We start from the raw sequence: 18,143 nt of genomic DNA on the forward strand, positions 1-18,143 counted from the left end.
CTTTTGTTTCTGGTTCTTATTTACTCTCCACCTTCAGACTTATTACCACGCACAGTGCAAGCCTGATGTAAATGACTCCACTGACCTCATTTCTATCGCCAGTCTATCTCCACTGACCTCTTAGGAGTTTCTGCTGCTTGCATGAGATTGGAATTTGGCCCAGGCTATTTCTAATTCCTTCTTTTTGCCCCCCCCCCCCCCCCCCCCCCCCCCCCCAGTCTTACAGACAAGCCAAACTGATCACACCTTTCATTGGCTAACCGGCATGACGGAGAAAGCACAAGAGACCCAATTTCCTGCTGCCTGCAGAATCATGCTGATTAAGCAGCCTCTTGGGATCTAGATTTTTTACTCACAAACACAGAACACTTATCTCTAGAGCAATCCTTGGAGCTTCTATACCTCTTGCCTATTTCAGTTTCCCTGCCCTTCATTTACTCCAAATTCTCTGTCTTCTCAATTGCGTGTTTGCTTCGTCTCCTCTGTTCTGTCTGTTTCTCATCTCTTTCCACTATTTGTCAGTTTTTGTACATCCACCCTTGGTTCCTTTTCAGTTTCCTCCTTTCTATTTAACCTTATTTCTCACGGCCATGCAAGGAAACGAGCTGTTTCTGTGGTTTTTCCTTTAAATGATCATAGGAACAGCTGTTCTCACTATTTTCCACCAGAAAGACATCCCACCCTCCAACTGCTTATATTGTATCGGAGGAAAAAAAAATCTACTGGATCCAAATCAAGCAGTGAAATTAAGGCTGGATATAGTCAGTTTCCAATGAAATTTGTGGGATCTAAGTGTTTGTTCATGTGGGAGGGAAGGGAAAATGTACCCTAGCTAAAAAACATTCTAGCTGGGTATGGAGAACTAGGCACATGTATGTAGAAATTATGGGACAGATTTTCAAGACAGCTCAGGCTCTACCATAGCAGCCAGCTTTTCTAGAGAGTTCAGCTCCCATCCCAACATGCTGAGCTCTTGTAAGTTTGGACACCAAGTGTCACAACAGGAGCTACTCCTGCTCAGCTCCGAAAACGTGGCCTCAACTGAGTTCTGAGCACATGAAAAAAAAATCAGACCCTAAGTAAGTAGCCTGAGTTTCAAAGGCATCAAGTGCCCAGGTCATTGTCCTTAGATTTGAATAACTTTTTCCAGATGAAAAGGGTGATGTGTTATTGCCATGTTTTTACTGCAATTAAACAAAATTGCAAAATGTCTTCTGTCGTGCAATCTAAGTTTTTAAGATCATGAGGCCTTTAAAGATCATGTATTTTTTATCAGGCAAAAGCTTCTCCACATTGGTTTAGTCTATAAATAACTCAGTCACATTAAAAAAATTCTTATCAGGCACCTATTTAAAATCCTAGGTGAGCCTCTCTTAGCAATATCAGATAAATGTGTCCATTTCTACAGCTTCTTAGTCTATCAGGCTTTTCCCATTATGCCCCTCCAGTCAAAAACAGCTGGTTTCTAGGCAAAAGTTTCAGTTAAAAACAAATCCTCAATAATAAGGCAATATGAGCTTTTATTGGCCATCTCTGTTCACATCAGTTCATCTTGCTCTATAGTCTGTAAAATGGAAGTAGGGGGGAGAGTAACATGCGGTTTTGGTTATTTTTATTAGTACTTCCAGATCTAGGGCTGTTTTATGTCGCAGCGCTCTTGGTTTGATTTTAAATTCCCTTTAGCAAGTTACAATGACCAAATTACTGGGATGCAATGTTATGCTAGGGTGTATATTCTAAAACTCATCAGCTGGAAGCTGTTCTCCAGCAGAATGTTACTATAAAATGGCGTGACGTGGTAAATAGCTCTCTGGTTAATCTCAACCTTTTCTCAGAAAAGGGGTCAATAATATTTAAAAAAACCACATAAAACTCGAACTCTGCAAGCCGCGAAGAGCTGCACAGCTTAGCTTATGCCACATCTATACTTGAGTGTTTTGATAGGTCTCTGTGTGTAGATTTGCTTTTGAACACAGTTCTGGCGCAGAGGGCCACCGTTCCGTGCCAAAGAAGAGATTTCCATGGACATACTTTTCGTGGTCTCTTTGCCTTGTTTTGGTGGCGTCACAGGGTGGCTGGCCTCTGTAAATGAGGGAGGCCCAGAGCCCCTGTGCCAGATCAGGTGCACCTGTTTGGTGCACAGTTGGACCAAATAATAGGGTCGGGCAGCACTTGGGACTAAGGGCTCATAGACAAATCAGAGGAGACAGGCTAGCGAATCAAACCTGGATGAACGGGAGTCAGGGGTGGATGAGAGCGACCAGGAGACTGTGGAAGGTGTTTCCTGGGGGAAGGCTGCAGGCAAAGAGCAGCAAGAGGGATTTGCTGGCTGACTTCCCCAAGCTAGAGCCAGACAGACAGACAAGACTGAAGGCAGGGGAGCAGCATACTCACTGATGTCTCCATACTGGAGAGCTGGCTCCAAGGAAACAGTGAGAGGAGCAGGGGGAGAGAGGAATGGTCCCTGGGCAAGGATGATCTCCCAGTAGAGAGGCTCTGGGGGCTCTGCTGGAGGGCTGGGGTAGCTCTCCTGGCAGAGGGAGAGAAGAGGATAATAGGAGGACTAATAGGAAGACTCTGGTGTATGGTGAGGATGCACTCCCAGCAGAGAGGCTGGGGGCATTCCTGCTGGGAAAAGCTGCACTAGTATCAGACAGAAGGGTTTGGGGTTTTTTTTTCAGGGGGGGGGGGGGGGGGCAGTTGTTTGGTTTTTTAGAAAGGACAGATGCTACAACAAAGAGGAAGATAAAGATGAAGAATAGTCATGCCAGCAGAACTTGTACTGTGGAAATGCTGCTTTCACAACAGGCCATCTGTGTATCAGGAAAAAACAAATATCTAGACCTAAATGTTAGAAAAACATAAAAGTGAGAAGGGAGTTAGAGGAGGAGGTCTCCCCGCCCTAGTAACCGTGTTCGGTATTGCTAATCAAAGGAACCAGGTTTCTTTTTCCATCCTTGTCTTTTGCATCCTGGGACTAAGGGTGGGATGTGTTAATGAGGGAACCTTGCTACTCAGCTAAGAATGTAGGAAGCTGGGCAGTAAAAAGGTTGCTACACATTCTGGCATTAGCAGCTTCTAGATTGCATCCTACTTTATAGGGAATGACTCCTAGTTGCCTCTGTGCGCTTTCCTTCCACCTCATCCTTGCCTAGAGATCTAAATTTCAAAACAGTTTATTTATCACCTTGGCGTTCCCCTTATAGAAAAGGGCCTGTAGAACTGAAATCAAATTTTCATTTTCTGTGGTACTTTGAAGTCCTCCTATATAATTATAATGCAGTAATAAGGAATATTCTATTAACATATAGTTGAGTTTTATAAGTTTGAAGATCACTTTCTATACACTTTCACTCCCATTATATCAGGCTTTTCGATAGGCCTACAATCCTATTCATCCACACAAGAGATATTTCATGACCAGTGAGAGTATTGTCTTCCTTGTACTGCCCCACCAAAAGGCCTCAACTGTGACCTGCAGGGACCACCCCTAGAGCTGAGAGAATAATCCAGTATTTCTATACCCATTCAATCACGGTCAGCTTTTATGAGGAAAAACACGGGTACATTCAAAGTTGTGTGACAGAAATGGAGGGCTCCATGTTCCATAACCAATGCCATAAACTCCCCATTCTTCATACAAGGGATGATTAAAGAAAGCAATAGGATGGATTTTGAATGCTCTCACACCACTTTGCTACAATCAATGGGCAGGGAATTTGTTCAACAGGTTATACAGTAACTGGTTAAAATGTTCCTTCTACTCTGTACGATCCACATTTGTCACTATTAAACCAGTATCCATGAACAGTTACCACAGAGAGATATCTGAGCCACAGCATTTTCCTAATGGAGAGAACAGGAAATGACTAGTATCAGAGAGACTACCACAGGGTAATTGTTTTCAAATGAATTTATAATAGAAGCAATTGTAGTTTAGATCACTTTTTTGGACATACTATTAGTTGGACTTTCCCCACTGTTTGGTTTTTCCCTATTAAACGGCTCTTCCCTCCCCCTGCCTTACAAACCCAATACTTTGCATTGCCCTGGTGTCAGAGAAGAAGATAGGTAATGTTCTGAGCATTGCTCTATTGTCATGGAGTCTAGCCAAATGGGTATGTAGGTTTGTATGTGACTAGACAGTTATGGTCAGTTCAATAATTAACAGTCTTCATTTTGGACTTCATTCCAAGAGATGTTGAACAACCACAACTCTCACTGACAGCAAACATGTCTCTAGTTTCAGGCCCTCACTGTACTCATTACATCTCCCGGGTTTTTTTTGTTTTGTTTTTTTTAAATGTTTCCCATACAAACTAGAATTTCCGCAACCCCGTCTCTGAAATAACAAACAGCTTTCTCAGCCAGGATTGCATTTGTTATTACTTTCAGTCATGGAGCAATTAACTTCTTTTTTCCATGGGAAGATCATGCATAATTGGGTAACTAGCAATGCAATGTCAAATTATTAAGAGCCAAATTCTTCCCTTGGATGCACTGAGCACCCAAATCGGAGGGCAGAATTTGGCCTTAGGTTTCGTCTACTGCTAGGAGACTACAATATAGTCTCCCTTGTGAAATGTGACATTTCATGTAGATAAATTCATAATTAAAAGGCTAAAAGTCTCTTAGTTTCTGGCAACGTAACACGTCACTGGCTGTATAACAAAAGCCAATTAAGCTAGAACAAAAAGAGACCTTCAAAATGGGAATTGTGCATGCCGGATAATAAACCAAAGCTAAATAACTACTTTGGATTGTCACTGACTTGGGGACAAATGCAGAGGTGTATTCTGTTCTCACTCAGACAGGCTGAGGCTCCCATGAGCTTGCTTCAGTAAACTAGAAGTTAGTGAGGCCCTAGTGAACATAATAAATTACCCTAAATATTGCATCAATTGGTGGGATTATTTTTGGCTTGTTCCTTCCCATCTTCTAGACATTGCCTTCCTAAACTCAGCTTCCCATTTTTTCCTTTGGAAGTCTACAGTTGCTACTTGGGCCAAGGAGTTTCTTTCATTACAATTATTGCTTATTATCTACTTAAGTCATCATCCTTTATAAACCTAACACAAAATTATGTCATTTGCCTCAGGGGCAAACTTTTCATTCCTTGATTTGTTCATCATATCAACCTTCATTTGAAGGTATTTCTAAGAATATTTGTTTGGTAAATTACCTTCAATCTTTAACATTTAAAGCAGGGATGTCAAACTGAAATCGAATGGCAGGCCACATTAAAATTTAATTTACTTAACGTGGGCCGTACCTGCGTCTCACCCTCCACTGCGAAAACATGATGAGTCACTCCATTCAGCGGTCCTACCCTCCGCCGCGAACTCTTGCAGCATCCTACCCTTCGGCGGGAGCCAACAGGGGCAACACCAAAAAGTCTCCAGTAGGCTGTATCCAGTAGGCAGGGGCCAGACAAAAAAGGCTGGTGGGCCGTATCAAAGGTAGGCGGGCCGGACTGAAATGGTTGGCAGGCCACATCCGGCCCACGGGCTGAATGTTTGACACCCCGGATTTAAAGGATTCTTGCCTGGAGGTTGTACGAACTATTATTCTGCTATTTATTACAGCTGAGCGAATTTATTTCAGCTAATAGTTTATTTGCTAAAACATGCAGTTTTGGTCAATATTTGCATATTTGTATCAAGTTTGCCACAAAATTTCAACCAAACTGAAAAATCAAGGTGTTTTGATAACGCCCAGGCACAACAGTTTGTTTTGACATTGCCAAAACATTTCAAGTTTTCCACCGGAAGTCACAAAATGGGTGGAGATGGAGGCAGTGGTGGTGATCTCTTAAGAGCTTTTATCCCATTATTGACTGTGAATTGCCACTGTGAAGAATCATTGAGCCAGGCAGAGTAGGAAAATGACAATAGTCTGGTGGTTAGGGAATTCACCAAGGATGTGGGAAAAAACAAGTGCAAATCCTTGCTCCAGTGACTAATTATTTATATACTGTGGAACAGCTTTGAACAGGAGAGACTGAGAAAGACCCATGCCAGACTATCCCATCTGAGTGGCAAAGGCACTGTGCTACAATGTTGGGGAGATAAATTCATCCACATCAGGCAGAGGAGGGAATTGAACTCTGGTCTCCTGTATCCCAGGTGAGTGCTCTCACCACTGGGTTAAAAGTTGTAAGGAGACCACCTCCCTCTTCCCCCAAATTGTGTTCATCTAATTCTCTTTTGCTTTTATTAAAATGTCCCAAATCTAAACAAAATATTTGTGTCAGGTCAAATGAAACATTTTATTCAACCTGAAAAAAAAAATCCACTAGTTGCCAAGCTCTGCTATTCACTACATTGATTTACTTATATATCGGAGTGGATTCCAGACACCCCCCCCCCCCCCATCTGTCTCCCAATCCCTTGGTCAGTAGAGGAAGGCATGTCTTCCTCACACTGCTTCAGTAATCATCTCCATAATTTAATTGTGAAAAATCAGTGGGCAACATCTGAACATGGTGATTAGTATTTGTCCCCATTAGTCTGCAAGTATAAATGGATCACACTGTAGCATTTATAGGGCCACCATTCCAAAGACGGGCAAAGTAGCTGCATCTTGAAAATGCCTGACACCTGTTCCATCTGAAAAATGGTTGTTTGCAGACCAAAAGATTCTGGAAGTAGCATGCCCAAGAGCCATTTGTACATGCATTTGCAGGACTTGGCATAGGACACTAGGTGACATGCAGTCACCCAATACATGTGCACAAAGTAACATTTTTGCAGGGACAAGTGCATAGGTGCAACAGGCGTGTTTTGCTAGTCTAAAGGCTGCACCAAACCTTGAAAGCCTAGCCCACAAATGTTTCATTTAAAAGCCCATTCTACTATGTCGTCCAGGGATGCATTAGGTCACATTGCATAGGTACTGTAGTTTAACAGAGATGACCCCATGAACAAGACTAAGACTAGGTGGAGGGGGTGAAAACCAGTGGCCCTGCTCCATCTACTTTTAACAAGTAATGAAATAAGACAATATTTCTTGCAAAAATGGTGCAGTGATTTTGCCTCTATTATAAGAGTGAAGCATCATTTTGATTTTGGGGAAATTTTGAGTTTCTGAAAAGGTGAGGAAGAATGATTGTGTAGTTAGGGCAGAGCACAAGGAGATCTAGGTTCTATTTCTAGCTCTACCACATACTTTGTGTGACCTTGGGTAAGTTACCTGGGACCAGATTTTTAAAAAGGTACTTAGGCACCTAGTGGGATTTTCAAAAGCACTAAATGACTATCTGAATGTTTTAGCACCTAAATACCTTTAAACTTGGCTCTGAGTGACTTGCACATAGTCGGACAGGAAATTTCCATTCCTCAGTTTCCTCATCTATAGAATAGAGATAATACCTACTTTACAGGATTTTTAGGAGTTCATTTTTATGATTTTGCTTAGTTGAGATTTGTAAAAGGTAATGAGCTCTGCAGGAACAAGGCATTCAAAATCCATAGCATAGTCCCTACCTTGGGCTTCGATATGCCAAGCCTGACATAACTAAAAGCATATGCAGCCACACGCTCTAACAGACCTGATTTTCCATCATCATCATCATCATCTATATAACAGTTAATTTCAAGAGTATAACAGTTTCAGAAATATCAATTTTATGCTATCATCATATTAATGTGGTTAAGTTCTGGAAACACTAGTCCTACGTTTCAAGGTTTTATTAGTCAGTCAATTCAAAAGCGACATGTAGACATTAAAAATTATACATTTGCAATAAAGAATGCTTGGGTTTAACAGCATTTTGCTCCTTCCCTTAGTAAGCATGAGAGCGCATCCAAAAAAAAAAAGATTGGGAGAGAAAAATCTGAGGGATTTTCCCCCCCAAGGTTTTTTTTTGGGAGAAAGGGGCAAATTCTAAGTTTTGACACAATTTAATCAAGATTTTAAATTTCAAAGAGATTGACCAACTCTAGTTACCACCTTCAGGGGAATTAGTTCCTTTGAAAAATCCCTGTCTAGACACCTTTCAAAACACCAACCTTAAAGGTTAGTTTCTTACATAATGAGACACTTTACAGTGAAATTGTACACCTGACAAGACTTCATAGCTCTTCTAAATTATACCCTTTTGCTGAGTGTCCTCTGTTATCTATAGCTCTTGGTTTACAACAGCAAGAGAAAATTGTTTTGTGATAGCTGTATTCCTATTTATATAAACATGTGGCATGATAATCCCTGACTGATAGCCAGTTAATTGCTCTAGTTGCATAGATAACTTTAACCACAGAAAAGGAACAGGTAATCAGGAATTACTCCAGGGTACTCAGATCTTGAGCAGGGCATTCGCAGTTTAAGGACAGCAGATGACAAGCTTTGTCTCCCCAGGATTATGGAGAGCTTTCTTATTAGCATTAGTAAAAGCCCTGCCTTAATGCTTTCTTTTCTAGGTATACAGTACAATGCTATTCTATAGCGAGGGTAGAAGATGGAGAGGAATACCAGTGCAGGGGCACAGGGGGAGTTTCTCCAAACACATTCAAAACAGACACCTCAGCCCTCTGTACCAAACATTGTTTCTCAGTTCTGCTTGGGAGTCATTTCAAAAACTACACTGAGGGCAAACTTCAGTAACTAGGAAGTGGCATTGGTGTCAGCTTGGCGAAGCTCTAGAATCTTGTTACGAAAGGAGCCCCAGGCTACTTCCCTGCCCTTATAGGGGGAGATAGTGGAGAGCTGGCATGATGGTTATTTTTGATTAAAGTTAACAACACTAAAAGTGGGCAGCCTCCCCCCGTCCACTGCTCCCTCCCAGCACTGCATTGTCTTTGCCCTTGTCAGGCACCTACTTACCTCTCCAATGGCAGGTACACCTATGCCTTCATTTCTCTGGTCAGCAGACTCTGTCTCACTGTCAGGATATGCATGCCTCAGTTTCCCCACTGGTCTTGGGTAGTTTTGTACTTCAGGCAAACCAGAAGTTCTTGCTCCTCAGGGGAAATGAAAGTCCAAACAAAAGCACAACACTAATGTTTCCCTCTCAAACTGGGGCCCAAGTAGGTACATTTCCCAGCTTGGGCCACACCCCTTTCTCCAGAATCTGGATGACCTCAGCCTTCTCCTCTTGTATCAGGGTTTTACCCATCTTGCTGTCAGGCACCCACAACCAATACTACCCCTTGATTGCAGGGTCGCTGCTAACCACTTCCAGGTGCAACAGCTGATGAGTAAGAGGGCCAGGGAGCCTTTATCACAGGCTCCAGCTTCACAACCACCCCCCTCGTCCTTCACACACTGGAGTGAGTCTCTGTTCCTTGATTTCCATCTCGCCCCACAGAGGTTTAATTCCTACCCTGGCTTACCTGCCACTCAGCATGGCAGCACCTCAGGCACAGTTTGTTAAACTCAGCAGCAACTTGCTAAAGAGGTTAATGCTGCTCAGAAAAGTGTTAATAGCCCCAACAGGGCATTAAGCTCTTGCAAATGAAAGAGCAGAGCCTGCAGCTGTAAGTGGAGAGCCAATGGGAACTGGCTGCGCTGCAAGGGATATGCTAGAAACTTCACAGCAGGACTACAAGTGTGGATTTACATGGTTTTGGCCCCACATTTCCCAGGACCCTTTCACCTGGCACTTTTGAAGGCCATCATTCCTGCGCAGCTGAGGGAAAGATGTGCATGAGATGGGGCATAATAAATCCCATGGATTTTCCAGGTCCATTTTTTTCCTCTGGGGATTTCCCCCTCAGTGGGAGGATGAGCTGAGCCTTCCATATGTAAAAGCGAGAGAATGTGGCTTTTGTTAGCTGGAACACTGGACCAGAAAAAACTAAGCAAGTTTGCAAGTTGCATGTCACACGTCTGACCTTTAAAAACTAATATGGAAAATAGAAATGGTAATGAGGGTTATTCCTTATAAGCAGATTAGAGCTTTGATATGCAAGTGTATTGTTGGTTGTTATTTGATGTTGTTTACATATATCTTGTTAGAAGTTAGCAATGTAGATAAACTGCTTTCCTGTCTATTGCTGTTGTTTTATTTGATTAGGAGGTCAAAAGGGAATATTAACATTTAGATGGATCTTGAATGTAACAATACTATTGTTTTTATTTTCTTTGAAGTTTATTTTTCTTTGAAGTAGTAAATACCTGTGAATGGTTGTAAATGGCCAGTTACCGTGTTCTAATGTAACTAGTTATCGGTGTATACAGGACACAGGAGATAATACTTCAGGGCCACAAGTAATCACCTATTGATTGTTCAAGGAGGTACCTACTGTCAAGAAGATATCGGTCAGCTGCACAGATCTATGAAAGACTCTAGTGAACTGAACCGTTTTATCTCAGATCTGCCCAAGCTTGTCAGGGAAAGTTTGGATTGCAAGATAGGGATCCCAGCGAGAATCGCCCTGCTAATTCTCATGGGAGAATTTGAACAAATTCTGTGCATGGATTATTTAATCTTCATTTCTCTGGACTGGATTTCTAATAAAGAAGCTTTTAAACAAGAACTGATGATGCGCAAGCTGTTTGGGTAATTTCAGAGACTTTGCAATTTAAGAACTTTATTTTCATCTGTATATGTATATTGACCTTTTAACCATTACTCTTTCCTTTTTGCATAAATATTAGTTTAGGTAATAAGCATTGGCTTTAAGCCTGTATTTAAGTAAGAGCAGAACTATTCATTGACCTGTTTGGTAATGTGTCCGATCCTGGGGGAGTGATAGAACTTTTTTACCTATGCTGGATAAAGATTTTCAGTAATCCTCATCATATTTGATGTGCCTGTCTGGGTGCTAGCCAAAGGGCTGGATAGTTTTAAGGAAACTGGTTTTTCTCTACTGAATGACCAGTGAGGTCATCAGAAGCTCATTGATGCTGGCTTGGTATATCTTATGGAGGAAAATCCACCCGTAGTTAAGGCTTTGCCTGCCCCATTCGTTGCAGTTTGCCCTGTTTAAACTATCTCAGCATGGCTCCCCTGAAGGCCAATGTCACGTTAGCCTATTTCATTGTTCACTTGCCATTGGTAATAAAATGGGAATCGAGTAGATCATGGCACCACTGATGAAATAGGCCTGAGCCTGATGTAAATATCCGGAGACATCTTCATAAATGAACCTCCCTCCAGAGGGAGGAGACCTGGCTGGCCCATTGCTGTCCACTCAGCATGGTTCCCTACTGGATGCTTACTGGTGTGTCAGCCAGGGGTGTGTAAATGTCCTGAGCTGTGGGGCACGTGCAGCAGAAGGAAAGAATTTTTCATAGCAAATGTTACAGTGTAAAAACCTGCTCTTTCGAAGGAGGAGGAGCACATTCCCCAATGCACTACAACCTCTGCACCAACCTCTGAGCTCCTGATCCGGGTTTGAACTGATCCTACACAGGGCCAAACTCGCAGTGGGGTCTCTGTGGGAGCTTTTCCATGAATAAAGCTGAATATAAACCTTGGTATTTGAGCCTCTATATCAAATGGGCACATGTAGGCTTGCTGCTCCTTTTCTGACTAGCCATAGGTCTTAGTTGTGCAGGGAGGGCCACATCCTGGAATTTCAAAGGGCCAGGGCTGTGTGTGTATAGATAAAATGCTAATTATGTAATCATTCACAAAGTGTACTGTAGTAAATAATGGAAGGCAGAAAATAAAGTACTTTTATAGAAAAAAACAGCCAATTATTAATCCGTCCCTCCCCGTGTCCAGAAATGACAAAAACTCCACCTTGCATCACTCCTGAAGACAACATGCAATGACCCAAACTTTCTTCCTCTTCCGTATCCTCAATTTGTCTCAGAAGGGAGGAAAGCTGCCTTTCAGCTCCGGATTATTTTCATAACAGAAATGATTTAATGAGATCAGTCTAGTATTATCCATTTATCCATCGACTGACACTGCAACACAAATGGGCATGGTTGCTGGTCTCTTCCCAGGGGCACCGTGCTGGACTAGCCCAGTGATGCAGTTCAGGGCTGCGGTGTGTTTCCAGAGATCTAGTCAGAAATATAAACACCTCATGGGTGTGCTTTGTCTGGCTTTAGCCAGCACTCTCACAAGGAGTAAAAATTCAGCAACAGAGCCAAGATTATAAAAGAAGATCGGTTAGAAAAGTCCTAGTGACCAAAAGTCTGATGGGGCGCTCTGTTACAGAAGAGTCATATGACAGCATTGTGTATTAGTGTGTGATGTGAAAAGTTCCTTGTAAGTTTCCTCTCATCAGGCAAAAACAGTCTGTCAGGAAATATGAGTCATCAGGCATGTCAGGGAATGTATCATCCTGCCAAAGAACTGAAACCCTTGCTTGATTCTCTCTCCAGACTGCTGCAAGTTCCAGTCTAAACTAGCTTCACCCTATTGCCAAGAGACCCGGTCCATGGAAAAACGCATGATTCAAGGAAATCTGCAGTCTAAAGGAGAGTGCTTGGAAGGTGGGTGTGGAAAAGTACAGTTACCTGCCTCAAAAACCATGCTTCCATTCATGTCTCATAAGCAAGTATAGTCCTGTGCACTCAGCTGCAATACAAGAATGGCTCCTTTTCCACAAGACACTAAGTCCCTTTAAGTCTCTTAATCCACCAACGCCCGGCTGACTTGGATGTTCAGAGGTAAAGCACGTGGCACAGAGTGAAGGCCTCGGCACTGGGCATTTAAGTGGCTTGTTCAATATCAGTGAAAGCCAGTGCGCCCTTTAAAATGGTCACTGCACGTCTGTGCGTAATGCATGCAGCATTTGGCACCCCCAATGCATGGTGCTAATGCTTGAGCTGTGTCTGTTCTTGGTGGGGCCTATTTTGCATTTAGCTGGAGCAGGTGAGCTGGCGTGCTTGCATTTGAGACAAAGATGAGGGTGAGATGGAATGCGTGTCTGAGACTAACTGTGGGAGAACAGAACAGTCTTTGTACTGACATCACAACTACAGTATCCGACTGGAACAATGTCATGGATCCCCAGGGCCAGTGCTCTTATGTGGCTCTGGAACAGTCCCTGGGAGGATTCTTTAGAGCGATAAATCCCTTAGGGTCACACTTGGTCACTGGTGTAAGCCCCTTGGCTATACCGTCTCCTGGGTCCAAACATGCCTGCCTCACCCCGTGAGCTGCCCTCAGTGAGTCCACTCGAATTGGACCCCTGGGGAAGGCCTGCACACCCAAAGGGAGTGATGCGCCCCCAAGCTCTCATGCAGTGTTTATTAGCTCTCTGGAACATGGCATAGAAAGTCCTCAGCTAGCACCGAGAATAGAAGGTTACAGCCTAGTCCATCTGGGTCTGCTGAGAGTCCAGGTGGATTCAGACCTCTCTGTTGAGTCCCCTCTTTGTCCCCAGTCCAGAAGCGTGACTCTTGCTTCTAGTGCCCACGTTCTAACCACCTCTGGCCCCTCCTCAGTTCTTTGTCTGATTTTCCCTGGCAAGACAGGTCACCTGGCTATCCCCCTCAGTTCTTGGTCCTCCAGCTGGCCGCAGCTGGCTGGCTTCTTGCAGAGGGTGGGCCCCCTGGGTCATCAGTTGCTAGGTTACAAAATGTCCAGGCCATTGTCTGGGCCCAGGCAGCTAGGCGGGAGTCACATCTGGTCCTCTGCAAAGATTTAAACCACCTTTTCCAACCACCAAGTTAAACATGCAGCACTATAGGGGAAACTGAGGCACACACAATGTTCATACAAATTATTAAGAAAAATTCCCACTTTGTCTCAAACATTAAGCAAAATTCCTCTTGCTACAGGCAATAAATCTCCCACTGGCTGATATGGGACAAATTATGCCCTCAAGGACACCCTGTGCAACCCCACTAACCTCAAAGGGGTTACACCCCCCCCCCCCAAGTCAGGGCCCATTAATCATATGTGGAATAAGAGAGGAAGGACTGTCCAGTGGGTAGGGCATAGCCTTGGACTTGGGAGACCCAAGCCTGTGTTTGAATCTTTTGCTCACAGATTTCCAGTGTGACTGTGGGCAAGTCACTTACGCTACAGCTACACTAGAAGTGCTACAGCGGCGCAGCTGCACTGATGCAGCTATGCCACCCTAGCACTTCTGGTGAAGATGCTTTAAGCTGACGGGAGAGAGCTCTCCCATTGGCTTAATTACTCCACCTCCCACAAGAGGCGGTAGCTATGGTGGCATGAGAGTTTCTCCTGACCATGACACTGGCGCTTAGGGCTGTATAATTTACATCACTCGGGGGGGGAGGGGATTATTCACACCCCTGAACAACGTAAATTATACCAAAGTAAATCCTAGTGTAGACAAGGTCTTAGCTGCTCTATGCCTCCCTTTCCCATCTGTAACATGAGGGTAGCAGCACTGCCCTACCCCACTGGGGTGGTGTGAGGATAAGTATGCTGAAAGATTGCGAGGCATTCAGATACTCTAATGGTGCGAACCAGAGTAATGCCTGAGATATTTACAGTGTTTTAGCCATGTTAATCCCAGGACGTGACAGAAACAAGCTGGTGAGGTAAGATCTTTTAATGGACCACCTTCTGTTGGTGGAAGAGACAAGTTCTCCAGCTACACAGAGCTCTTCATCAGGTCAGGTAAGATAGCTAAATAGACCTGGCAGAAGAACAACAGTTCTGTTTTGTGAGAACGTTTGAGGTTCCCACCTTTGTTTTCGTTCTGCGTTTGAACAAAAAGAAAAACTTTTGGCCATTTTGTGAAGCGGCATTGTGGGGAAACAGTTGTTTTTAGAGCAAATTGCGCACGTTTTCGGTTCTCTCACTGGAAATGACTGAAGAGCTCAGCAACCTTCCCACTGAAAATGTTGTCAAAATCATTATCGCACCGTGAGACATTTTTGCTTCCATGAAACAGCATATTTTAAATGAAAAGACATTTAGTTGAAAAGGTTCTGACCAGCACTAAGAAAAGAGAGAGGCAATAGTCTGCCTGGTCATGCTGTAAAAGCAGAAGGATCCTGCACATCAACTGGGGCAGGACTGTGCGGCTCAATGAGCGCATAAGGCATTGGTTGACTGAGATGTAGCTGCCTCTCTTAGCCGGTGATCTGGCAGTGGTGGGAAAAGGGCAGCAAAGAGGAGAGAGAATCGTAGTTGTGGTGGAAGAACTGGGATAATGGCTTGCGATTTACTAGCTTAGTCAGCAATTCCAGGAAGATGGTAAGTCTGGGAATGTGGGTATACAGTGGCAGCTGGGAAGCTTATTAGCCCGGGGCTTGCAGATTTACACCAAGACCTGACCGGAGCCGCCTAGACACATACATACGAGATTCTATTTATATGGGTATTTGCCCTAAAAGTCCTTCTCTTTGCAAGGCCAGCCTTGAAAACAGCCTAAACTGATGTGAACTGATTGCTTGGGCTAGACAATAATCACTGGTTTTTCCCTCCCGAAAGCTCACAGGTTACTGATGGTCTCCATACAACTGCCTAGGGCTGCCCTTTGGAGTCGGTGCTCCCAAGGTTTTCAATAAGATGCTGTTTCAGTTTGTGGGTGTTGCCAGCTGGCCACTTCTTGCACCCAGGCTCCCTTCCATTCAGCAGCCTTGAGCTCTGGCCACCAGGAGGAGAGCATGAGAAGCAATCTAGACTAGCGAAGTAGGCATGGGACAAAGCATAAAGCAATCGTAGAATCATAGTGTTACAAGGGACGGGAAGGGTCATCTAGTCTAATCCCCTGCCAAGATGCAGGTTTTGTTGTGGTTAAACCACCCAGGATAGATGCTATCCAGTCTCCTTTTGAAAACCTCCAGCAAAGGAGCTTCCACAACCACCCTAGGCAGTCCGTTCCATTGTCCTACTGGTCTTACAGTGAGGAAGTTAGAGAGTTAATCTACATCTGCTACACTGTAGTTTGAACCCATTGCCTCTTGTCCTGCCTTCTGTAGCAAAAGAGAACAACTTTTCTCCATCTTTTTTATGGCAGCCTTTTAACCCCTGCAATTCAATCCCGGCTTTGACGTTGATTCCTTGGCCTTGGTCAGCTCACATAGCCTTTTTCCTTAGCTTCTCCATTGCAAAATGGGGATAATACTTACTAACACAGCCGAAGAAGTGCTCTGACCATTACATAGTTTGTTTGCTGAGAATTCTACAAGCTTATTTCACCAAAATGAATACAGCACTTCCCAGTGGCAGGGACCAGGCGGGGCCTTCCAAGATGTTTTTATGTATTTATTTTAAATGTGTGCAGCTATACGCAGAACCCCTCCTGCCCCGCCCCCCACAAAAAGCTGCACTCGATTCTTGCAGCAGGAGGCAGGGGGCAGATCTAAGGAGCCCGCCCATTGCAATACACATTATTTTACATGTAAAACATTCAGTTAAGTTTGGGGGCTAGCCAAAAATCACCTCACTAGCCCTTCCGAAAATTCTCCTGACTGGCTCTGTGCCTGGTGATGTGATCCTGGAGGGCAGGATTTCGTTATGTTGCTGCAGCCCACCTCTCTCTTTGCCCCACAAATAAAAAGGTCACTGCAGCAGAAAATAGGTGGGGGGTACCAAAGTAGCACAATCCTTTTCTAGAGAGAAAAAAAAAAGTAAGGCTGAGATTTTTTCAAAGCTGCCTGGGGGCAGGTTAGATAACACCTTCCACCCTTTTCATTGGGAATGGTGTGCCTAAATCCCCTAGGCTGAGATTTGAAAACCGCATGTGTATTTTATTTCTCCACCTCTTCAGGACAAAAGCAACATCTGGCTGTCTGGAATGAGCAGTGAAGAGGAGTATCAATTAAAAGACCCAGACACCCTGCATGGATCTCTTGCTAGCTCTGCTACTATGTGCTAAACTAGATTCTCTCAAAGCAGTGTGTGAGAAGACACGCAAGTCAGTCTCTTTTAGTTACTAATGCATAGTGCTCCATTTAGCAGTTTGGAAATTATGTATCCTTTCTCTTGTGGCAAGTAAGGGCACCACAGAAATGAGGTCATATTTCACAGAAATGAGGTCGTTGGCCAGATCAGGAGAAACCGAGTATTGATGATAGATGGTACAAAACATCCACTAGGTGTCACTGATCATCTTTGAAAACACAGCGAGCCAGAGTTTGTGCTGCAGAATATCCAGGTTATCCAGAGCCTCAGGTCTATTGCCACAGCTGTTCTAACGCACTGGAGCAAGTGCTCCAGGATGATTCGTATAATGTGAACCTCAGCCAGCCTCTCGCAAACCCCCCAACCCTCACCCTGGAAATCTGAGTTGCGCACAGTACTGTAGCTTAGTTTAGAGTGAGGGTTAACGTTTGCAGCAGCCTCCAAATATCTTTAGCTAAACAAATCCCAGATAAACACTTACCAGTTTATCTGTAGGACGTGGGGCCTCAGTCATCATTTCATCCTCTTCAGGCCCAGCCACGGCAGATGCCTCACATAGCAGAAGTCAGGATTTCTTTTCTGGGTGGAGCAGAGGCTGCCCACTCTATTTCACTAGGTCCCTCTCTCCCTGACCCCAAACGACACCTTAGTGTGTTTTGCTGTCTCCTGCCACCGCCTCCCTCCCCAGTGAGAATTGGATTGGGTCCTAATCGCAGCTCTCTGTACATAGTGGGGCTGCACTGTACTCAGTGAATATCTATAAAGGCTGATTATCTCCTCTGAGTGCGTGCTGATGCTCTGAAACGCAGACTGCCAAACTAATTTATTAGACTATAGAGCCAGAAGGGACTGCTGTGTTCATCTAGTCTGACCTTCTGTATAACACAGGCCATAGGCCTGCCCTGACTTGATTCCTGTTGGAATACAGCAGCTCTTTTAGAAAAACATCCTAACTTGACTAAAAATTGCCAGTGACGGAGATTAGCTGTGCCTCCACTGCCACTGCCCATGGACTGAGGCTACACTACTATTTCGCCTCTCGTCAAGCTAGCGCAAATATGTGCACATGACCTGGAAATTACACCCCTAGCTCTTAGTGTAGACGCAGCCGTGGTATGCGATCAAGGCACCCCTTAACCTTTTCTTGGTTAAGATAAATAGATTGAGCTCCCTGAGTCTCTAACTGTGACATATTTTCCAATCCTTTATTTCCAGTCACATTTTGTAAAGCACTGGGATCTATGGATGAAATGTACCATATAATCCCCTAAAGTCCAGATCCTCAAATATATTTAGGTCCCTCACTCTCATTGCTTTCCAGGGAAGTTAGGGATTTAAATTCTTTTGAGGACCTGGGCCTCCATGAACATTCACAGCCAAGGTACAGTCTCAGAGAAGACTACCTGCCAGT

At 44.0% G+C, this 18,143-nt stretch overlaps 1 long non-coding RNA gene across 1 annotated transcript; it reads left to right on the forward strand.

Annotated features, from left to right (window-relative positions):
- The first annotated feature begins 9,317 nt into the window (after nucleotides 1–9,317).
- On the forward strand, nucleotides 9,318–17,053 carry LOC137150500 (uncharacterized). Its single transcript, XR_010918983.1, has 3 exons — nucleotides 9,318–9,860; nucleotides 12,280–12,390; nucleotides 16,599–17,053. It is a non-coding gene; the product is annotated as an uncharacterized lncRNA (long non-coding RNA).
- Nucleotides 17,054–18,143: the final 1,090 nt, after the last annotated feature.

Source organism: Emydura macquarii, unplaced genomic scaffold (assembly GCF_026122565.2).
Source record: "Emydura macquarii macquarii isolate MOO-44397 ecotype Brisbane River unplaced genomic scaffold, CSIRO-AGI_Emac_v2 contig_968, whole genome shotgun sequence".
NCBI classification, from domain to species: Eukaryota; Metazoa; Chordata; order Testudines; family Chelidae; genus Emydura; species Emydura macquarii.